Source organism: Colletes latitarsis, chromosome 9 (genome assembly GCF_051014445.1).
Source record: "Colletes latitarsis isolate SP2378_abdomen chromosome 9, iyColLati1, whole genome shotgun sequence".
Taxonomy (NCBI): Eukaryota; Metazoa; Arthropoda; class Insecta; order Hymenoptera; family Colletidae; genus Colletes; species Colletes latitarsis.
The window spans coordinates 30985565-31009914 of record NC_135142.1 but is presented as its reverse complement, the minus strand read 5'-3'; the positions used below and the strand labels follow the sequence as shown (position 1 = coordinate 31009914).

General features: G+C 47.4%; 1 protein-coding gene across 2 annotated transcripts in view; it reads left to right on the top strand.

Annotated features, from left to right (window-relative positions):
* Positions 1-24350, top strand: part of LOC143345511 (uncharacterized) — a 346505-nt gene that overhangs the window by 79134 nt on the left and 243021 nt on the right. The gene's annotated exons all lie outside the window — the stretch shown is intronic.

Below are 24350 nucleotides of genomic sequence, written 5' to 3'. Positions count from 1 at the left end.
TATTCTCTCGCTCGTTCCGGATGCCATCCATATCCCACTCGTATTCACAGTTCCCTCTTCCCTTTGACTACAGGATGTTAACAAATGAAAAGTTGCCACTCTTCGGGGCCACGTAATACTCACAAAAAGGACTATTTTTGAATACTTAAAGTCTAGAGCCCTATTTTATGTGGATGCGTGAGTTTATGTATGGTCTGAATGTTTCATACGTTAATGGTAAATTCCTCTCTGTGCTTCTCTATAAAATTATGAATAGTGTCGAGAATTATTGGAACCTCCGTCAATTATGAGTTGCAACCCCCTTGCTGAAAGTCTGGTCGGGAGGGGCTGTAATTTCAGCCGGGCTACAAATTGATTCGAACGGAAAGCAAGCTCCAGGGCGGTGAAGTTTTTGCGTTAACTTGGCGAACGGAAACTATCGAACGGTTACCGGTGGAATTAAATTGCAATACCAGCGTGAATTTTCGAGCGGCGCTTTCGGTTCGGCGCCCAGCAGTTTCCGTTCGCGTTGGGATTTCCGTTGCTTTCGTTCCTCCCTTCGTCTTTCGCGTGGAATTTTGTTGAATTTCTGTTCCCCGTAGCTCCCTCTCGGACATCCACTCCAGGATTTCGTTTATTAATCCCAGACCCCGGGTCTATCTCGCACCTCCGTTTCTCCATCTACAACGGTCCCTTTAACGTCCCCCCTCGAAGCGTTAAAACGTTCGCGTAGATAGGCAGTCGAGAATAACGAGTAGTAGGCGTTTGGAATATTGCGCGAATAAAACTCGCCTCGAGTCGGCCGAGCCGGGCGGCGAGCTTCTCATTAAAGTCGCATGACTAGACTAGTATGTCGGGCCGAGCGGGTACCAGGATTAAGACGTGCGCTCGCAGAACGTCTAATCGCTCGCGTGCACCTTGTAACACGTTTATCCATCCTTTGCTCTTACAATTCTCCTTTGCTCGGTGTAATTACGCGCAGCGGTCGATCAGCCTCGGGGACAGCCATCCGAAACTACTGTTTTACGTCACGCGTCGCGACGCCTCGCATCATTCATAAGCCTGGTAACCCAACAACTTATCACCGTTTCGTCCTGAACATAATTCTCTCGGATTTAGATAAAGTTATCCATATTTCACTCTCCTTTTTGGCCCTCGGGATTGGACGAAACGAGTACACGTACAAGTCAAAGGTCGAGCCTCCCAGGCGGGTTGGTATCGCGACAGTTAAGCGGGGCGCAGTGTTTACGAAGGAAAGCTGGAACCAGCTCGATCAACGGAGATTGGAATATCGCGGAAAGGTCGGAACGACGAACGGGGTAAAAAAGAAATTAATCGATGGATTATTCGGTGGAAAATTTTGCGGAACGTTGGCGTTTCGCGTCGACGAGCCGTCCCGCGTTTCAACGTTCTCGGTGGACGCGGGCGCGGTTGTTCGCGGATAGTTATTGAAATTCCGCCTTGCCCGTTCCATTTTATACGCGATATATTCGGATCACGGCGCGCACCATACGCCACGCTCGCCGAGCCGTGTTATATCGGCGTTCACGGCAGATTGGCATTCGCGCGGCAGACTTCGCTGCAGACAGGTAGAACGAGCGGACGAGTCATTAAGCGAGCCAATAACAAACTCGTGATCCACATAACCCTTCGTTATGTTCGCGGCTGCTATTAGCCCATGCGAGGCGGCAATCATCGCTGGCAGGTACGACGAGTCGTTTCGTAACGCGCGTTCGGGGCCCGCGAACTCGTTATTTTCTTTCTTCCCTGCCCCAGAAGATTCCTCTATCTTTCCTTTCTTTCTCGTCCCGACTACGACTCCGCCTCTACGCGACCTTACGTAACGTCTTCGACACGTTTCCCTCCTCCGCGACGATTATTCGACCCGCACACCTGCGTGCTACCCGCACAATGGCGTAATCGGCCTCACAATTTTTCCATTCGGGGCTCTCTCGACCCGATTCTCCAAACGAGCCTCGTTATATCTTCGTCCCGTGACAATGGGATCTCGAATCGGTCATTAGTTTCAAAGGGTAGAAATTCCAAGCGTTCGTTAACGTCTTCATCGATCGTTGCGTGACCGATAAATCGGATGAAGAATCCTTTGAACTCGGAGCGATCCCAATACGATTGTACCGATATTTATAGTAAACAATTCCCTTTGGTAGGAGAAATTAAAAATACTGTAAACTCGATACCGAGGAGATAATATTGCAGTCGCGATCGGCGAAAGGGAGGGAACGACGTATCGTTTTTGCGAACAAAGTCGCTCATTACGGGACAGGAGATATCTCGTCGCTGTCAGTCGACGAGTGTACGCACGAAATAACGAATGTTGCTCTCTCCGTATCTATTCGGTTCGCTGTCGTGTATTTGTCAAATCAGTTAAGACGGTTCTGTCTGTCCCCGGCGAGTCTGTGTCTCGCGGTTACGCTACTGCCGTTGCACTTGCGCTCGCGCGCCTGTTCGCCAGCCCCGACAGGATTTACGATCGTTCCACGTTACTTATAGCTGGCGGCTTTATTAGCATGATCGGTCGCTCGGAGGATAGATTACCCCGTGAAACCGGATCATCCTTCGGCCGGCAATCCGATCGTCCGGCGGCTACGATGGCTCAGAAGGACTCGTTTCGAGGCGTACACGACAGTAGTCCTCTTCCGTCAGGACACGACGATGCCATTTGTAATTTGCTACGAGGGTGCCTCGTTACGACCGGTTCTAAATTCCTACGGTTCGCCTGTTGTCGCGTACGATTCTACGATCGATGGGACGCGCACTTTCCAAACATTATCGCCAAATCGTCGGTGATTCGTTACCATTACAGGGACGTGCGCGATCCGTACGTCGCTTCGTACCAAACCATCGACGGTGTGCTTTTTCTCTTATCGATTATTTCATTATTCCCTTTTGCTTGAAATTACATTTGCGTTTTAACGCTGAGAATCACTGCGCTCGAATCTAGAAATTCTTTTACATGGGTCGTAAAAGGCGAGAGCTCTCTCAAATTCGGGACTGGTTGTACCAGGTTACAGGAAAGTGATTTAGTACGCGATATTTTCCAAAGGTATGCCCCGTTAGGATTACAAACGTTCGAACAGCAGACCGTATGAACAACGGGAGGCTCCATCGCAGACATATCAAACTCAATTTGACCCGGGGGTCAATTTGCACTTTGCTGTCGTGCCGCGAGCCGCAGACGTACAGTTATTTTGCAATAGTCGAAAATATTTTCGATCGTTCCAACGCGTAGGAAGCAAACGATTGCTATGGCGATATGCGATACAACACGTTTATTCGAAGTAAAGAAATATTTGAATTGCCCAAAGGATGGCGGATAAACACGTGTACCAAAATTAACAATCGTTTAATATTCTTCCGACAAGGGGCATGAAAGTTGGAAGGATTTTCGCGATCAACGCGGGGATAAATTGCAAATCGCCGGGCCACCCAAGTTTCGACTCTTCGATGCTAGACGTCGACTCGGAGGGAACGATATACATATATTTGCACGGGCGATTAATAGCGCGGCGAGGAAAGTTAATTAAGGAACGGGCGAAACAAGATTCATTCCCGAGTCTCGTCAGCCATTTAATAATCTCGAAAATTCTGACGATTAGGAGAAGGTGCGCGTACACGCGTGCGCTGTTTAACTGTCTGGGTGCACAGGAACACAGAGAAAGGAGCCGTCCCGTCTATCCGACGCGATTCCCCGAGTGCCCTGCACTCAGTTCCTCTAATAACAATAATAATAAGAAGGGATGGAGGCCCGTTTTAATCAGAGGGTCTGCCTGCCTGACGTGATTAACTCGAAGAGCTCGGGGAAGACGAGAACCAGAGGATGCGTGGGGAGGAGAAAAAGGAGGGAGAGACATCGGGGGATGGAGAGATGCCGCTGTCATTTTCGGTGTTTATCATATCAACGAACGGAAGGGGCTTCGTTTCGTCGCCTCGGGGTGGGAGGAGGGATGGGGTTAAATCTTGGATTTCACGGCCGATTTGTACCTTCTCCTTCCCCGTGCTCTCGACTCTTTTTACCCCGGCGATCCTACCCTTGGCCATTACTCAACCGTTCGAGCGTAGAAAATGCTCCGAGTGCCCCCCTTTTATTTTCATCGTGGCCCGTTTTCCGGCCAGAGAGACACTACGAGTATTACGTAATGTTAATGTACACCCGTTGGCTTTATCGACACGGCTATAAATCCGCGCGGCGCGAGGACGGCGAGAGTAATAAGGGAAAAAGCGGATAATTAAGTCCTGTCCGACGGGTAAATTATTTGTAGGAGACGTTCGATATATTTGCCCCGTTCTCCGTGTGCCCGATATGCAGATACGCCGTCGTTAAAAGTGCATTCGTTCTCGTGCGGTGCTCCAACGCCGGATCGAAAAACATTCGCCCGCGATACTAGAGCAGGAGTATACATTGGACTATTCGGATTTAACGAAAGCAAGCGTTCCTCCCTTATCGTAAAATTGCTTACGTTTCTCGAAAAATACCGTACGCAAACGAGAGGTCGCGATTCGATGGCAGCCATTGTTGGCGATTCTGCCGTCGACAATTCTGAAACAGAAAACGCAAAGATGAATGCCATTATGCGTGCTATTGAGAACGACGACGGTAGGGGAGCCTCCTCGATGGTGGAGATAGGGATTTTGCTACGAAGACGTCGCTCTTTTTCCTGGAATTAAAGTCACGTCTATGGGGTCTCCGACATTGAGAACGTCTCCGCTGTGTCTCTTCTCCCCGGCTCTCGCTGCTACCTTACGTCGTACGCTTTACTTTGGACGTCTAATTAGCAAGGTTTTCCTGAAGGTTTTCGAGGCGTCTTTCTACCGACAAGCGACTTACGGAGCAGTAAATACCGTCGCGCGGGAATCGACTTGCCCGCTCGGCGCCGCGTCTCCCCTTCTGCATCGTGCCTGATTTTTCGATAGAACACCTTTCGATATTTCTCTTCTTACGATTCCACGGCCGTGGCGTCGATGGCGCGGAAGAAACCAGTTTCTTCCGAGTCAAAAGAATCCGCCGAGTCACCCCGCAGGAGAAATTACACCGTCGTACGATGACTTCTTAAGTAGTATCGCGCGTCAGACTTCTCGCTATTTCCGAGCGACCGGATCCGCCTCGCGTCCCGACAAATCGGTGCCATACTTTACGAATTTTTCCTTCAAAATATTTTCACTCCGCGTTCAAGCGTTTGCAAAATAAACGCTTCCATCTTCAGCGTGTTGCAAATTTAGAATTCCACGATTATCCATCAGTTTCGCAGAATAGCGTGTAAACGACTACGATAAGGAAACCGTGCAGCAGGGGAAAATGAAAGGGTCGTATAATCTAACGTCCCTCGATACATTGGCGGACATTTCGAATAAATCTGACGGGAAAAGGACCGAGTCCGCTCGAGATCGCCGCGAACGTTCCGTAATTAGCCCCCCCAGGTGGAAATCGCGAGGGCGAGAAAGATTAAGGGTTACAGGTAAAGTTGATAACCAAGTACGTATCGATCGTTCAACGCAAAGTCGAAGGTTACGGAAGCAAAAGGCGTAGTCGCGCTGGGGACAGATAAGCGAAGAAGGATAGGAGGCTGGTTTAATATTCCGTTTTGTTCGGTTCATTAGCGCGGCACAAAAGTGGCTTAAAATAATTGAGTCTACGCCGAGTATAATAGCTATTCTGGTGTTCCATTGTCGGCCACCGTGGACTCCCGATTCGCGGCGTTATCAATGGCTGCTTATTTCCTTCATTGTGATCGCGGCCACCCCTTTGTTTTTGTTTAATTTTTCAACCCCTCCGATATCTTCCGACCACGTAGACGGTCGTATACGGTCCTCCTCGTCTGCATCGTCTCGCGTTCGCTTCCCTCCCACCCTGGTTGCCGGCCCAACGAAACATTCTGATTTATTATCGGTCGTTGCGTGCCCGCGCCCCGACGCTTTTTCTCGCGAGCGGTTTCACGAAGGATCGCCTCGCGAGGGCCCGGTCATTCGTTACGGCCGATTCCGTAATCGCTAGGCTCGTTACACGCGAGACGAGTACGGCCAGCGATAATAAACCTCGTTTCAATTACAGGAAAAAACTGGAACACTTTGCTCGCGCGTGACCGAATGTACCTCTCGCGAGGCCATCTAATTTCACTAATCGAGTCGGTGACGTTTTCAATTTGCTCCGCGATCGTTAACCACTTGGTAAAAACACTATGTTCTTCGGTCCCTTCGACGTCTAAAAATAGCGAGATGAAAACGTGCTCGTAGAGTACATATAAAATATAAAATATATTTTTAAACTCGAGAAAGATTTCCGCTTTCTCCTTTCGTATTAAACGAAGATGGAGCCGCGTTCTTTTTAATTATAGCTCGCTGGCTCAGGGCACGTTCGAGACGCGGGGCGTCGTGTAATTCCTCGTCGCGACGTCGTCTTAACGGAACCCGGGGAAAAAGAAAATACCGTCCGCTGGAAGAAACGCAGAATTCGAATACCAAATTAAAGAAAGCATTCATAAATTGTCTGCGATGGGGCGTGCAGGTTTACGCTTTCCCGCGCGCGAAGAAAGTACACGCGGCGGCGTTTTAATTCCGTTGTTCAATCCCCCGACCCTTGCATCCCTTCGTCTCCACCCCCCCCCCTGGTCGGCAATGCTGCCCTTTTTCATCCAGCGAGCGTTTTTCTCATTTTTTTTTTTTGTCTAATATCCTTATCCAGTAGCGCGGTATTCGTGGTTCGCATTTCTCGCACTTCTTCCGGTAATATCCGGCTACTTTCCCTCCGTAAACCCCTAAGTTTATGGTAAATTGACCGGGGGATTCTTGTATCTTTTTCGTGATGATGTTTCTCTCCACCCTCGATGCTTTGCTTCTTCTTTGCGGCGCATTGTTTCTGCTGCATTTTCCGTCCAAACACGCCAGGACGCCTCTTCCGCTCTTTTCGAGCCACCCTACGATGCTCGCTGGGCTACATTTCTCAACACGAATATACATTTTCACCCTTTCGAGCCTTGGAACCAATTTTAAAAAATTTTCCGACGACGCTAACTACCCTCGAGTTGCACGATTCGTTTACCGGTTCCGTGGCACTTGGCGCGGTTGAAAAATTACCCAAGGCCGCCTGAAAAATGATTGACCAGTTCTCGAAACCATTTACCACGATCGCCGTGTCGTAAATCCGCGCGGGATCGCTCGTGATTCGCGTCGGAGTTGTTTTGATGGGTGTACGCTGGCGGGCCTGAACATTTCGAGTAATTAATAACGAGAAGTCGTGCACACTGTTCAGGGGGTAGGGGTGGCAAGTTAACCCCTCGTCCGCGTCTCCTCGACGTCGAAATACACGGGGGTGCAAACGAAACTTGCCAAGTCTCCTCCAGTGTCTCGAATGCCGCGAGGATTCTCGTTAACGCATATACCTTCGTTCCGTGACGCTTCTTTCTCCCCGTTGAACTCGTTGACACGTCCTGATGCGCGAATTTATGTCAACAGACAGCGGTGAAGCCTCCAGCATTCGAAATTCGAAGGGAAACGCGTTGACTGGCAGACCAAACAGTTCAATCAGATTTGTTTCCTACTCACGAGTTGAGAATTATTCTTTTTTAGCTCCTCTACGTCTATCGTATCGTTGGCAAATTTATTTGCAAACACGAACGACGAAATCGCGTCTGGTCGAGTCCAGCTAGCCACGTTTCAGGCACAAAGGAGCATGACGGACCTCGTGAACACGGCGGCGTCATAATTTTATGGACAGTCTGGGAAACGCGCGGAAGGTCACGTCCTCGAGAGCGTAAGTCCCCGGGTCTAAGGGGTAATATCGCGAAACGAGGGATGCAATCCTCAAATCCCCCTGATCCCCCTTCAATGCACAGTCTGACGTCTTAAGGTTATGATACCTTCTCCCGTGTGACCCCGCGATATCCCGAGTTTAATATTTATAAACTAGATATATCGTGGCCGCGCACTAAGCGTCGAACAGGGACAGAAATTGACCCTGGAACGCCGAAGATGTCTCGAACGACGGGAACGCCGCGCAATTTTCTTCAATTTTATTCCCAATTATGGAAATCGTTTCGTCTTCCGTCGGGCGAGAGTCGTTCCTCGATCGGTCTCCGTCGAGCGTGCTCGGTCGACGCATAAATCGATCTCTCTCTCGATTTTTTTGCCCCTCGAAATTAACGTCGTCCATTCTTCGCAGCCACCGCGCGCGGATACAACCGAAGGGGGGACGGCTTCAATCTCGAAGGAACGAATTTCCGTTCGCGTTGTCGCGCGATTCCCGCGACGTCGACCTCGACGACGGGCGCCGGTCGCGCCCTAAAGAGACTCGGGTCATTTGGCAAAGTGCTACTTTGTGTCACATAAAAAAAGCGCCACCGTCCCTCACCGACGCCAGTTATTTCGCAGTCAGCGTTTCCCACCGCCTCGAATCTTCTTGGCCCCTTTCGTTGCTACTACAGAAAACTCGACTATCGAACTTTCGGGCTCGTCGCCGTTCGATCGCAGACGCAATCCCTCGGATCGAAGATTACTTCGATCAAAGACAATAGATAGCGAAGGAAAATTTTAAAACATTCCAAACGTCCCCTAGATAGAAGTTTCGTCGTTTCAATTCCCATCTAGGTTACAGTAATCGTTCAAATATGCAGAGACTTGCACGAATAATGGACAATCGATTAATTCGTTTACCGAGTCTTGAAATTAAAAGTTCCCCGATTAGCTACTCGAACTTTCTTGACCCATTTTCATCCAGAAGCGACAGCCTCTTTAAAATTCAATTGAGCCAGTGCTGCTTGAGTTATCAATAGTCTATGACGTCGAGGTTTTAGTTCAGATTGCTTCGTAATGCAAATGGAGCGGGCAAGAAGAAACCTCATTATCAAATATCCGACAACCTACAAAGCGTCGAAGCGATCTGTGAAACACGGTTGGACTATTTCCGAGTTTCCCCCGTTCGCCTACGAAGTTTAGTTAAAATCGATCCGTAACACTCGACGCGGCCGCCTTTGGAGCAGGATTCACGCTGTTAACGTATTTGTAGAGCCATTAGCGGATATTCGCTCAATCGATAGAATCCGGTTCATCGGTGGAACAATCGTCGTTCGTGACCCGGCTCAGCGAACCGCACGGCTCCTTTTCCTCCCGCGAACTGTCCGTCGAAAACGGGAGGAACGGGAAAGAAGCGGCGACGGTTTGGCCGTTCTCGTGCACGCTCGAAATAACATCGGTGTCGTTGGCGCGCGGATATTCCTGAAACGACAATAAAAGATAAGAAGACGAAGTTGCAGCGGATCGTAAAAGATTAACTTTCATCGTTGCCGATTTGCATAGTAGATTCTTATCCGACCGTGAACACGTATCCGTGTACCTTTTTGCTTAAACGACGATAATGAAACGAAGTCAGGGATCGAGGGAATAAGTTTGAGAAATTTTTGACCGTTCGAACTGCATTATTGTTGCGAGTCCGTGATTACACGGGCGAGTTCGTTGTCTTCCCCTTCTCGCGTTCCCTCTATCCACCCTCTTCCGGGCGCAGAGAACTCCCGCGAGAGTTTTCCGAAGTTTTCCGGGGTGGAGAGCACGGCGAACAGGGGGGGGGGGTGGGTTCGTGGAGAAAAAAGTCGGGTAACAGCTTAATCGCTTCGGAAATGCATAGTGCGTAGTCTGGGCAATAAGTTATCCGTGGCAAGAGAAAAGATTGTCGGTGCTCGCCGGGGGTCGAAGGAACCAGAGTATATGTTGAGCCGGTGGAATCGTGGATAAGAGGAACGAAGGGCCAAGGGTTGGACGAGGGCGGCGGTGGTGGTTTGGCAAGGGGCAGGCCGTCGAGCGTCGTTAATTTATGGACTTATTTTTCCCGGCGTGCGGTCGCAATTAATCCTGCGCTTTAATTGCTTCGTAACGCGCCCCACGAAAGGATCTTTCGATTTGATTAATCGGATTCGACGGATGTCGCCGCGCAGTCCCGACGAAAGGGATGAATCATTATACGCCCCTCCCGTCCCGGAAAGAAGGAACTTTCCCGGTTTTTGCTCGCCGTAACATTTGTCGTGGCGGCGATTCGCGATTAAACGTGGCCCTGTCGGGGGCGGGATCGAATATCGGAATTAGCGGTCGCCATCCCCGGTGAATGGGAAACGCGCACGGAACGCTCCCCGATCGGATGAAAAAGTGTATTCGCACGGCGCGATCTTTTGAGAAAAAATAATCCAAATATTTTGAGGGTCCGTACGCGCGGCCCTATAAAATTCCATCAAATTCCCTGGCACGTCAAACCCGATGAAAACCGGCTGTAAATTAATCCACGGGCGCGCGGACGTGTCCGCGGACACCGCGCTCTCCGGAGCACGACGTATCGGACATTTAAATCGTTGAAATACCAGCCAGAGACAACGAACTAGATTCGACGGCGCGTAGGAATTTGTACACTATAAAAAATTAAAGGATTTTCGTACGTTCGTTGACAGCGCCGCGAGGGCTTTCAATCGAGATCGAAAATAATTACTCGGTTGTTCGGGGAATTTTACGCTTGCCCGCGAAGTATGGTTTTAAATTTCGGTAACGCACTGTCGTGCAATAAATAATGGTATTTTGTCGTAATTAGAACTCCTGGTACCGAAACTTACTCATTACTTTTTCCTTCTTTTCCTTCGTCCGTCCTATGTTTAATTGTTTAAAAGCAGCCAACTGGCTGTACCTCGTCATTACGAAAATTATATTCCACGCACTGGCAGTGCGTTAAATCCGGCCTGCGGGTCCGCCTCATTTGTTCAAACTTGCTTCGAAAAATAAAGTTAAAAATAAATTCAAGAATCCGTAACGAGCGTGGTTTGCTTTCTGGGCTCGTTGTCATTATTCTGAAATGCTATATCTTTAGCTACCGACGCATGAATTTTTATTCCCAGCGCACGGCAGCGTGAATTTTAACAATGCATCCAATCGGTCGAAATAATTGTTAAAAACGTATCATCCGGAGCACCGGTGCGTCGACAGTAAAATCTTCTCGGGGAAGTCGAGTCGCGGGGTTGTCCCTCTGACCTTTATATCTTCCCGACGACCGGATCGCTCCAACTGCAATGTAACGTTCTCCTTGGAGAAGTAACAGCCACCTAATGCACTTAACGATCCCTGCACGGTATCGTTCGCCGTTTCACGGTCGTTTCTCTTCGACCCTGAAATTAGTGGGGCGGAAAGATACGCGATTCTCGGATATTCCTGGTAAGTAGTGGGCAACAGCCTAAATACTGCCGCGGTTCTGAAACGGGAGCGGCGCGAGTAACATCCAGAGAGAACGGCAAGATTTACGGCCACTTTATTTCTCATCAGAGGGCTAAAAGAAAGCACACGGAGGAAACGAAAAGACGACGAGACGTTGACTCGCGTATTCAGGCTGTACGCGAATCGCGACGACAAAGCTTTGAAAATAATTCAACTAAAAATTTTACTCGGTACGCACGCATTCCTTTGTTGCTTTGTATTTCAGAAACTGATTGAAATCTTCTATTTTACACCTGGTACGAATCGATTGTCCAGATACCAATCACACATTTGTTCAACATTTAAGGAACCTGATACGTGCGCGTGACAAGTGTATCGATAAAGAAGAGACTAAATCTCTCTCGAATTTCGTGCTGACATTCTGACGTTTCGTAAACGGTAAGAACTCTCGTTTCCCCGTGCGGTCACCTCCCTCTCCTTATAAATCATACTTCTATTCGGTTGGTTAACCTGGGGAACCCCCTATAGCCTTCGTCGACCCTCACACCACACCCTGTGGCTATGTTTATGTGCCATTTGCCGGGAAAGTGAAATAATCGTTGTCGTCGCTATAGTCGTTGTCGTCAACCTCGTCGTCGTCGTCGTCGTTGTCGTTATCGTCGATCAGCCGCAGATTTTTCTGCTTTTCCCGCAGGAAGGAAGGAAGGAATAATCGTTGCTGGTAATTCGTGGAAAATTCGCGAAACAGATATTCGTCGACTATGCAAGAAACGAAATATACCTCTTTCCTACGATTTCGAAGCCAAATTATTAAAATTTAATTACCTTACATCGTCGTCTATGGAAACACTAGATGTAATATCGCTGAAAATCGTAGCAGCTATGGTGGAAACATGCTTGTATATCGTCGATCGAAAGTAGCTTTTGACAGGGCTCATCGTGGTCTCCCATTAAGCAAACTGATTACTTTGGGATGTTCGGATAATGTTACTAATTACTCTCGTGCATATTTCGATGATTGTTGTCAGGCTAGGTATTATGTAACTCGGGATCAAATCTTTGACTCTCTCTGAAATCAGGAGTAATCCGAGAAACTATTTCCAACCCTCTACTATTTTCTATCTACAGATATAATTATACTCGTCGCAATAATATATTCATCTCTAAATACACTGAAACATCTACTGGCAAGAAAAAAATAAAAATACCCAGCGTTAAATAGATAAACGTAGACAGATTCGTAATTAAAATACGATTGATATTTTTCTCTCAGTTCGTTCGGCTGGAAGAAATTAAAATACGATCTCCCGAATAACATATCGCGGTCGACCGACGGATCGCGGCTTACTGCGGCTCGTCGTTATTAAATGGCGCTCATTAATAAGTAATTTAATGACTAATTTCCCGGAGCGTTTATAATATTCCAAATGTCGGTATTAGCGTATCGTACTGCGGATTCATCGCGATGACGAAATTCTAATGGCCACGCAGGTGATATTAAAGCTGAAACGGCCGTATAGGAATTCGTTATAGGCCGCCGGGAACGCGGTTGACTATCGACAAAACTTCCTCGTAGCTTTCGGAATGGCCGAGAGTGCGCCAGGGTTTCTCGGACACGATATATTGTGGTCGGATCGACGCGTGTTCGTCCGATTTCCATGTTTAGGAATTCCGTAGGAATTCGTCGCTTGTCTCGTGTGCAGCCATTTCAGCCAACCGAGTCTCCTTTTTTTCGGATACCGTCTTCTCACCCCCCCAGTGCAAATAAACAGAGCGTTTTTCGGTTGTCACGTGACCCGCCAATAACGAATTTGGAAGAATATTTCTGTGGATTTGCATTTAAGGGCGCGCTTGAATGCCAGAAAGCGAATGAAACAAAAAGCTTCTGACTTCCCGCCGATGTGCATTCGTTGCTCAACTATCCTTTTTCCCCATTTCTGTCTCGGAGTTGGGAGAAATTTGACACGAATAATGAATAACCAATAAACGTGTATCAATCATTCGTGACGTTCGTTCGACCGAATAGTTCAATTTTTAACTATTCGTTGTGCGATATTTAATTCTATGACTGAAATTGTTAAGAGCGTGGAGAAGAGATAATTGTCACTAGTCGGGCTCCTATTGATGGATCACTGATCTCTATACATGATCGATGACTGTTAACATATTCTCTGTGTCCTTGTCCCAGTGTCTGAGAGAATACACATATAAAACTGTATTCCGAACGAGTAAATGTATATTATAATATAAAAAATTTTAATTTTGATGCACCGACCGACGAGTGAACTTGTTTATTTTTTATTCGTTATTCAAAGCTTATCTCGCGCGCGACACGATGCTCCCTGACGATTTTCGCGTCTGCTTCGCGTGGAATCGGGGGTTGAAAGCGATATCTTGCCGCGACGAAGCGACGTACAAGGATGAGCGAATAATTTTCAACGGTCGGAACGCTGGGAATCGATCGGCAAAATTGAATATTCTCGTTAAGAAAATATTTCCACAGGCTCGGCCGCGCGGATTAAGCCGGCTTTGAATCTCAACGCTTTCCCAACCACCCCCCTGCGTCGCCACGCGTTTCAAGCCGTGGCTGTCTGACCCATGCTACTCTATCGACACGCATTGCAAAAATCCACGGACTCTTCCAAACGAAATCACGTTTGAAATAATTATTTTCGAAGGCCGCGTCGATGGAAAATGTTTTTCGATCGTCAAAATGGACAAATTAATAACCAATACTTTATTCCTCTCGTTATCCTGGAATTTATAACCCTCTTTGGTATATACTCCCTATACATTATTTTATTCGGAGAATAAAATCGTTAAATATAAAACAAAAAACAAATTAGTTAACATATTCTGTCAGAAGAAAATTGAATCCGGAGGGTGGTATAACCAAGGGGGTGATTCACCGTGTAGAAACAAATCGAAAGCCTGAAATGAAATTTTTTCGTACGAGGCTTCATTTTCGAGCAAATCAATTTTGATATCGATCGCGCGTATGACCGAATAAGACTAGACTACTGCGTCTGACCATTACTCGATATTTCTACTTGCGTCGACGTTTCTAAACACTCCCAGTCGTATGGTATCGTCTCTATTAGTTTGACTACGATTGAAACTATTCTTTAAATACTCATTACGGACTACGCAATTTATAGTACACTATAAAGCAGTGTTTACAGACCTCGCGTACATTGTATCAACAATAGTTTGCGATCGATTAAACATAGACGCGCAGAATCGGCGTGGAAACAATAGCTGGAACACGGAGAAGAATGCAAAATGGAACATATGCACGTACTAAATTTTCATGTCCACGTGTTTTCGACCCGAGTTGACCCTCGAAACGACGCCCACAAGTCACCGTGTGCTCTGTATGTAGGAATTTTCGAGCAATTCGTCAAGGGTACTTGTGGCCCGCAGCGCTCCACCCTACCGCGACCGCGGACTTGACGGCTGATTGAAAAGTTAGTGCGCCCCCAATCTGGAAGATGAGTCCCCGAAATTAAATCACTGCTTTCGACGGGGGTGGGCTCGATAGGGATCCTGGCAGCGGGAACGACGAACCTTCGTCCTGTTATTTGTTTCGCGGACCATTAGGCCAAGTTGGGGGCCGCTTCCACCAGAAACGCTCTACGAAACAAAAATTCTATTAAACCGTCGTTTACCCTTTTGTGATGTTTCATAAAATAAGAATAATAATTTGATTTTCAAAGAGCAAAGTAACTTTGAAAGTAGAATGACAGACAGTGGAAAAATAAAAATAAATAAAATAGCGCACGATTCGATAGCTCGAAAGTCTTCGAATCAGCGCCAATGAAAGGTAACGTCATCGAATCGATCGATAACGCCGCGGGGGAGGCAAGAAGTGCCTCCCGTGGATCCTCGGTCAATCGGAGGCTCGTCTTCCGGCAGGACGAGCGATAGGCGACTTTCCGGTTGATGACACGAGGAAAGGACGAGGATGATAGGTCGCGTGCGTGTCAGGGTGCAATTTGTCCGAAACGGTTTCGAATCGCAACGGAGGGAACCACCCGGCTCGATCGCATTAACGACATTTTTACGTGATAACCGTTCGCCCGAAAAAGGAAACGTCCGGGACGAAGAAAAAGTTGACTCCGAGCAACCCATTTGGCTAATCAGATCAGCGGTGTAATTAGCGGGTCCAGAAAATCGAGCGCGGCGGACGTATCGACGCGTAAATCCCTCGGACGTAGCGCTGGTAATTAGCGATCGCAATTTGTTAATTATACGCATTAACGGGGGTTGGGGCATCGGGACGGGCTCTGATGGATCCGTGGATCGCGTGGCCTAAGGGAACTGTTAATTAATTGTCGCCAGAGGAGCAAACTGGACAATTGTCGCCGTTGCGTCGCGATGCTACTTCCGGTCGGGGGAAATAACAAACAGAAATTCGTGCTGTTTCCTTTGAAACGATCGTCGAAAGCGACTGTGTCGAAGATTGTCTTTTATCGCGATGAAAGTTTCGATTCGTGGGCTCGTCGTTTTTTTTCTTAATGATCTCGGAACCTGCCTGTGGCCAGGTAAGGAGGCGCGACGATCGCCAGCGGTCTCGAAACTCGCTCCTTTTCGTAATTAAAATCTGCTCCAGTCTCCGTGCCGAGTTTCCATTACACGGGAACGAGTCCAACGAGGACGCCTAGCACCTCGTTACAAGAGTTGTCCGCGCTCGCGTCCCGAGAAAGGGACATTCGGTCTCTATTATGCTGAGATCACGCGTGTTAGGCCAACATAATATGCGACGGAGGCTCGTTCTTTTAGTCGACGAGCACTCTGTCTCCCTCTCGAGTGCCGGCGAAAGGAGCCGTCGGCAAATGAAAAGGTGTCTTTAGAGGCCTTGGCTATCGCTACGCCAGGTTCTCATACGTAAACCGAGAACAGAGGCAAGAAAAGATGGACGCATCTTGGCACGGGGACAATCACGGAAGAGTTATGCGTCGGGGTTGTTACTCAAAGTAAGCTACGACCTCGTTATTTTCCATTTCGACTAGTCGGGAACGTAGAACCGTTGAAATCCACCGGCTACGGTCGCCCGCGAGCTCGGTAATATTTTAACCGGTCAAGAATCGCGATGATGAAAGCGGGGGCGTACTCCTAGTTCCACCAAGATCCGGATAGCATCTTATTCGGAGGAGTGGCTGGCCGCCTTTTCCCTCTTGGCGCCATTTACGTTAACCCTTCCTCTAAAACCTCCTCTACTGGTCGATTCTTATCTCTCCGAAGGTTTCTTCAAAAATTCTAGTACCAAAAATAATCAGAGATGCGCTATAAATTCGAAAGATCGTTTATACGAAATATACGAGTCATCGACGCGGTAGCGAACGTCTCGATAAATTTCTCGGTAATTTCGCAGCATCTCGAGCCCATATTCTATTTTCATTCGTCGCCGTTGATCGCACAGAAGGCGTTCTCCGGCGATCGTACGGCAGACGTCGCTCCGGAGCAGTCGTTAATTAAGATTTACGAGTCGACCGGGTGTCTATCGGGCGAAAGTAATCGGAAGCAATTTCCTTTTGGGGTGGTGTGTAAGATATAAACCATCCCGGCACCTACGTGCTCCGTGAAATCGGTCGTACTTCATACGCAGGGTGCGAGAGTACGACCGCAGAAGGGACGCAGAAACGTCGAACGGAAACTGCGAGCAGACCATCTCGTCCGAGGTGCGCTTTAATCAATGCTAACGATCCGTTTATTATTCGAAGGGTCGACAGAAACCGAGGGACAGGGATGACCTTTCGTGGACTTGCGAGGGTCAGTTCCCTCGTGTTCGATGAAATTGCGTTATCGCGTCCACACGACGCCCAAACTGACTTCTCTGGACTCACCCTCGACCCTCCCTGCTGTTCAAAGAAACGCATCGAAGTCTCTTCCAGCCGGAGGTCTGGATATTTCGCGAAAATTTACGGAGACTAGGGTCAATCGATCCCACGACCGTCCAATGATCAATTATTAAGCCGAATGACCGAATCAAATATCTTGGCGAGACATTTCCCCGGTGCAGGAACCACAGTAAATTGCGTTTCAAGGGTTTTTCGAGAAAAGGAAGCAAAGCGAATTTATCCTCGGAATGCAGACGACGCAGCTTCCGTCTCCCGCGGGCGAATTCGTCGGTTTGGACGAACGAGTTCTTCCGGAAGTTGGCATTCGGGTGAATCTATAGTCGCGAGTTGCTTGGGAGAAAATTGGAACGGGGCCACTCGTCCAAACGCAATTAAAGTTCCAATGCGGCTGCCGCTGATTTATGGATCCGTAAAGAAGATTCGTTACTTGTCCCGATAGTTTACTTCATTTTACACGGAGCCTCCGCGCTTGTCCTTTTCTTCCCTCTACTTCCGTTCAACTTCTGCTTCGATTCTACGCTTCGTGAGACTCTAGAGTAGATTCGAGCTCGTAGATTTCGCTTGCAACGACTGTGCCTACCAAAATCAAGTCGAAACGATTTGCCAAAAAATAAATAATAGGCGATAAACTTGCAATAAAATTAAATGCAAAAACGACGTAAAGCGGTCGTAGGCGATTATTGCTCGCGATGATGTATCAATCGACGCAGCTCTTGGCGCGTGCAACGGTCCTTCGAGGATGCGCGACGCATGCAGGATGAGTGCACTCGACGAGCGTGCACTTTTCGAGCAACGCCGGCCCACAAAGTCGCCGCGGTTTTAATTACAATGCAATTTTCTTTGCGGCGGTCGTCCCTTTGAAATGCTGTTAGACTTCCACTCGAACACACGAAGCAATCACGTGCTCGCAGGTCCGTCGTCTCGTGGCGACGCAACGCGCCGCGACGTTTTGATCCGCGAAGATTAAAGGGGGTCCCCGCCCTTGTCACACACTCCCTCTCGCTCTCTCTCTCTCTCTCATCCACGCACCACAGTGTTCCACACCCCCTGTGACTTCGCCGCGTCTACCGCAAGTGCGCAAATATCCCGAAGACCCGCAACTATTCGATTGCACGCTCGAGATTTCGTTTCGTCCCGACCCAGAGGGTCTACGGGATTCAGCGTCGCTCCGAATATTTTAGTCAAAATTAATTTAACTCGTTTTAAATTTCTATTAAACGTATATTACTTCCCCATTTTGTAAGTTAAACGGAAGATTGTTCGATTAAAAGAAATCGAGTACACCGTTTCGAGGACCCGCGTTACAAAAATATAAGGATTAAACTATTTAAATAAATTTAATTTGCCGCGAGACCCGGTCCTCTTTGGCTCGCGCGTCAAAAGACTGGACTCAATATCGCGTTGTTTTCCCGCCCACGGCGATACTTTATCATACGGTCATCGCTTTCACGCTCGTCAACTTCTCGCGTCCGGCCTCCGCCCCGTCGATGGAAATTCCGTATAAACCCCATTTGCGATCCAATCCGGCCTGATAAATTCCAGAAAACGTCCGAGTCACCGGCAGAATGGGTATCCGGCGTGGGGAGGACGCAAGAACTATAATGGATTATCGGCCGGGGGCGGCTGATCTCTAATCGAATATCAGTCGGGGTTAATATCCATCAAGTCCTCCTGCAGCGTCCGTCGACGCGACAAGTTACTCTCGCTTTTCTCATCGACAGCCGTCGATCTGCTCGTTTCACATGCCGCTGGAACTGCCGTTTCATTGTTATCGCGCGATTTTCGAACGTTTCGTCCATCCGTCGCGACTTGACCGAAACTTGAAGAAGAAATCGAGCCTACGAACGCCGAGCAATTTCTTTCTCGTCTTTCAGAAACGACGTTCCCTATATACAGGGTGTTCGGCCACCCCTGGGAAAAATTTTAATACAGGATTCTAGACGCCAAAATAAGACGAAAATCAAGAATACCAATTTCTTGACGGAGGCTTCGTTAAAAAGTTATTAAGAATTAAATTCAAAAATTTCAAATCGTTCTGGAAAAATTATTTTTAGTTGCAGGGGTCAATTACAATCATTTTTGGTCAATACACATACTGCTGAAATCCTACGCACTTTCGAGAAAAAAATTCGAGTAGGTGCCTAAATTTTTCGACGAAAAAAAAATTTTTCAAATCGTTCTGAAAAAATTATTTTAAGTTGCAGGGGTCAATTACAATCATTTTTGGTCATTACACATACACCCGAAATCCTACTCAGTTTCGAGAAAAAAATTCCTTACCGAAAATACAATTTCTGGCCAGAAATGTCTGCCCGAATTTTCATGCGAATCTTTAAAACGTCATAACTTCTGAACGGATTGGACGATTTTAATGTTTAAAAAAGCAAACTACGCGTATTTTGATGGAGAATATGTACAAATCGCAAAAATATTCGAAAAGTTGATCCTTGACCTCGCAAAATGGGAAAAACCCCATAAAAATGGTCCAATTTTCAAACAGCCACAACTCCTACAATTGTGGATATATTTCAATGAAACTCTTTTCTGAAGTAGAGCTCATGGGTACCTACAAAAAAGTATTAGACAACTGACTAAAAGTCAAAAACGAAGTTTTAAGAAAAATCGACAGGGAGTAGGTGCCTAAATTTTTCGGCCAAAAACAATTTTTTCAAATCGTTCTAAAAAAATTATTTTCGGTTGCAGGGATCAATTACAATCATTTTTGGTGAATAGACATATCCCCGAAATCCTACCCACTTTCGAGAAAAAAATTCAGTACGATCGGAACTTTAAACGTTAATAACTGTTTAACAAAGCCTTTATCAACAAATTGGTATTCTTGATTTTCGTCTTAGTTTGGCCTCTGAAATCCTCCATTAAAATTTTTCCCAGAGGTGGCCGAACACCCTGTATATATATAAATCAACGAAACCTCTTAAGGGCGGCGTGATTCACCGGGGCGCTTTTGTCGCTGCCAAGTGGTCCTCCCTCTCAGTTTTCGCTCCCCGATACTTTATACTCTGCCTCGGAGGACCTTCGAAATCGAATCATCCGTGACTGCAAACGACGCGCGAAAAGGGGATTACTCGCCGCTTTCTAAACATTTTTGGATGCTCCATTCGTGGCTAATCTACCATCGAATTCATCTTGAAGAATTTAAAATATTTCATTGTACCTTTTTATCGATTGTACCACTAATTTCGAAGCAGCCTGTATACACAGGAATAACGAACCGGTGGAATTAACCCATTTGCATCAAGAAGCGGAATGCGTTGAATTATCTATATCACCGAATGTGAAATAATCCGCGAACGGCGGTCGCTTTGAAACTTATTTGCATCAGCAATCTAGACACGTTAGTATCTACGATATCTCGAGTCCTGGTCGACAATCTGGTTCTCCGGATCGTTACAATATTTCTAGATTTTTCTTACGGTTCGATGATGCAAGCAACTCTCAGTTTATTCCAAGCCCAGTGATATGGACCAGTGTATTATACGCTATACTAGGGCACTCCTTGTTAGTCCTGGCGTCGTGTCGAAGTCATTAATTTCGAAGATCGACACGACGTAACAAGAAGCATCGTTAACCCTAAGAAGACCGAGCCACGAGCCGTCATTCTATAGACACAGCGAGGGATACCTCGATCCCACCTACGTTACTCATAATTATCTTCGAAAAAAAGAATTTATCACGCGTAACGAATCAAAACATTTTTCAAATTTTCGTTTCGATCCCCTTGGATCTTTAAAACAGAGAAAAACAGTAAAGTTAAGCCTTTCGAAGCAATATATTTGTTCGAATCGAATTTAAAGAACAGTAAAACCTAATGGTTAAGAACTTAACTCCATGATTCGGGAAACGCTCCCCCCTGGTAACAGTGGCGTGTTTTAGATCGGTTGGTGGATTATTCGTCGGGGCCGGTGCAGCAAACCGTTCCCTTTTGTTTTTCAACGCGGTGCACGCGCGCCGATTACCAAGGGATGATCGATGACGATGGAAAGTTCGGGACGGTAAAAGCGCGGCGGAAGTGGACAGTGTTGCGAGAACGAAACATTCGTAACGTTATTGTTCGGATGCCGACGAGGCTCGCCGTAGCGAAAGCTGACGTTCCCATCCGTCATGATGTCGTCGGGCATCCAGCAGCCTTTCAGCCCCCATAGAGACGGCATCGCCGGAACCCCATGTGCGCACGGTGCTCGCGTAATCGTGCACCAGGTGCCTCGCTAACGTCTCTTAACGAAGGACGCAACCCCCTTCGTGCTCTTCGTCCTCTCCCTTTCACCTGCCCTCCTCCTCCCCCCGTCTTCTTCTTCTTCTTTTCTTTCTCTTCTTTCCCGTCGGAGAGACGCTTCTCTTAACAAGCATTGAGCAACTCGCTCGGCAGTCGGGACGTAAAAGGGACTTTTTGCTTGTTAGATTGTTTGCTCTTCCCGAACGAGAGGGCAGAGGATTCGGTTTTTCAGCGGAGAATAACGCGTTCGTCTTGTTCGAGAAAGCGGTCCCGGTTACCGGTGGAGGGAGGGGGGAATAGAAAGAGGCTGAATTTTTTTGTCGATCGGCTCGCGCAGGGGTCGTGGAAAGATCGTGAGATCCTTCGATGGGTATCGCCGTGTCGTTAGATATCGTTATCAGGGGGAGGGGGGTGAAACCGTTCTCGAATAATATTTATTCGTGCTTTTAGCATCGTTCTTTCCATATCGTGTACCTCGCGTCTCACGGACCGAAGGTTTGTTGGCTCACCGATCCGGTGTCAGACCATCGACATTATTCTCGCTCTTCTTCGGAGGCCGGTCTTAATTTAGTCGGCAAACTGGAATCAACGCCGGTGTTTTATTTCCCCGTTCTTCGACTACCGGTATCTTCCGCAACCCGGCGTAAGTATCCACACGGATATCTCGGCAGATTTTGCAAATCCTTTGACCAAACAAGTGGCGAGGATCTGGCAGGTGCCATTTGCCATTGAAATCCTGCTGCCATTAGAGACGTCCGATCTAAATCCCGGTGGCATTTGCGCATCGGATTGTCGTCTTATCCTCGCCTCTCTCTCCGCCACTGTCTTTCTTGCTCTCGTTTCACCACGATGCTCGCCAACCCTCCGTCCATCTTCCTTCCTTGCGTTTCACCCTCGTGCATTTTGGTCTTGTTATTTCACTGCTCGTCCCTTCGGTGCCTGGCGACCGACCGGCCGGTTACTCGGCAATGTAGAATTTCTCGCGGACCGTTTCTGGCGGCGAACGTTACCCTGTTAAGTTCCGCAAAGCAAACACCAGCCCCGAGATAAGAGTGTCCTTCGGGAGCCCGCCAAGGATAACAGAGAGCTTTAAAAGGTTCGTGACGTCCTTCGCCCCGGCGTTTTCCGTCCGGGCGTTTTTCAAATTCTATTTGCCGTTCGCCTTCCTACCCCTCCTCCTCGTCCGTCAATGTTTCAGCGTGCAATTTTTTACGCTTGCTCCTACGTCTCGTTAATTCGAATAAAATGCCCCGAGAAATCCCTGCTCCGTATACCATAACCAGCCAATTTCTTTAATGCTTCGGATTTCTGAGTTGCAATGCAAGAAAATTGACTACATAAGCTTAAAGGGTCTGATAAGTAATGACTTTCATCTAAAGATCAGTGAAGTTACCGAGAAAAGACAACGCAAAAAAATAAATATCTTTCACTCTTTTTTTTCGAAAAGTAAAAAGTAACAACCCACAAGGTACAAATGTAACTTGCAAATAAAAAGACGCCTCGAGCCCCGAGTAACACCAAATTCGAAAGAAAGAAGATACCACGTCCGTTCCAAGACCTATTAGTCAGGAAGGCTCGAGATATCGGATACTCCGTCGCGTATCCAAGAACTGTTAACTTCCAAATTGGTAAGCCGTGAAATTGAACGTGCCTGAAAGTTTCTTTTCCTCCGTGCTGCTTACGTGCGCTGAAACGGATCGTTCCGTGGAACACAGTTGCCCGCGTCGGATAACGAAACGTTGGCCCTTTCGTCGTTCGACTTACCCCGTAACGATCCTCGATGCGAAATTTCCACGCGAGGTAAAAAATCCCGGAAGGGAAGTCAGCGTATTTCCAGTCGACCCGGCCGGAAAGAGCGACACTAGGTTTTCCATTTTCCGGGCCCATCGAATTTTCGCGCCCAGTTCGCGGTAAATAGGAGGCCTCGACGGCGATGCACGCACGATTTCCACCGCCATTCGTTCGCGTGGCCCTCCACGGTCATTGAATTTCCGAAAGGAACGCTCGGATTTCTTTTCGGGCGTCGACTAGCGGCGCTTTTCAATCCAGCTTTCTCGTTACGTATTCAATTAGTTCGCGTATCTTCGCGAAGCAGGTACTTGCGTTCCCGGCTGTTTTTCGTGGCTCGAGAAAGCACCGAGGAACCGAGCTGGCGAAATACGAGAATAATTTAAATCTTTATCAGCGACGAGTGCATCCGAATCGTTTCGCCCCGAGAATCGGTCGAGACCGCATTAAAGGGATTAGTTCGTTGCAGAATACAGTGATGCGATTCGAGTCGTGGCGAATTTTTACCCACGAATGTAGGCAAGGTTTTCCATCATCGAGGACAGGCAAAATTTTAATCGAATAGTAATCGGAAGGTTGCTCGAAACCAAAAAGAAGGTCAATCTTGGAGTTTAGTTTTTATTAGCCCCTTGTCTCGCGAAGGAAAATCTAATTTAACTTTGTCAATCGCTACTAAATGATGGGAATCGTGGGAAGAAAGTCTTAAAACTAATTCGTTTTAAGAGTATCAAATATTAAGTTGAAATATGCGGTTTTACCACGAATAGGACTTGTTCTTACCATGTTCAGGCTGTAATCTTTTTCTCATAGTTTCATAACTTCAGCTAGTCTAATTGTCCATTTATCTGATCTTTCTTGAAAGAGAAGTGTATTATAGTATCGAAGGATCGAGTCGAGGAGATCTGCTGGAGATCGATAAATGCGGGATTTCGTAGCCGTTGAAACGCGTTCTCGTGTTCTCGGATCCGACCATGATGTATTCCGTGGTCGAGAAACATCAGCGCGAGGGAGGAACAACATCTCGGTTTAATGAAAGAAAAATAAACGACGTCGACGAGGTTGGAACACTCCTGCGAGGGTATAATGCGCACGATCATCGTCCTAATCTATTAATTGCGTGATTTTCCAGCGACGGAAAGACGGGATTAGGCATCAAATCCGACGGTGAGGATTTGCACGGTGGCAAAACGTTCATAGGACGATCGAGCGTAGCTTAAGGAAGATTTACGATTCGACGAGCCTAGTCTGCTGGTTAAATATTGCTTTCGAGACGAATCAGAAGCGGGGACATTATT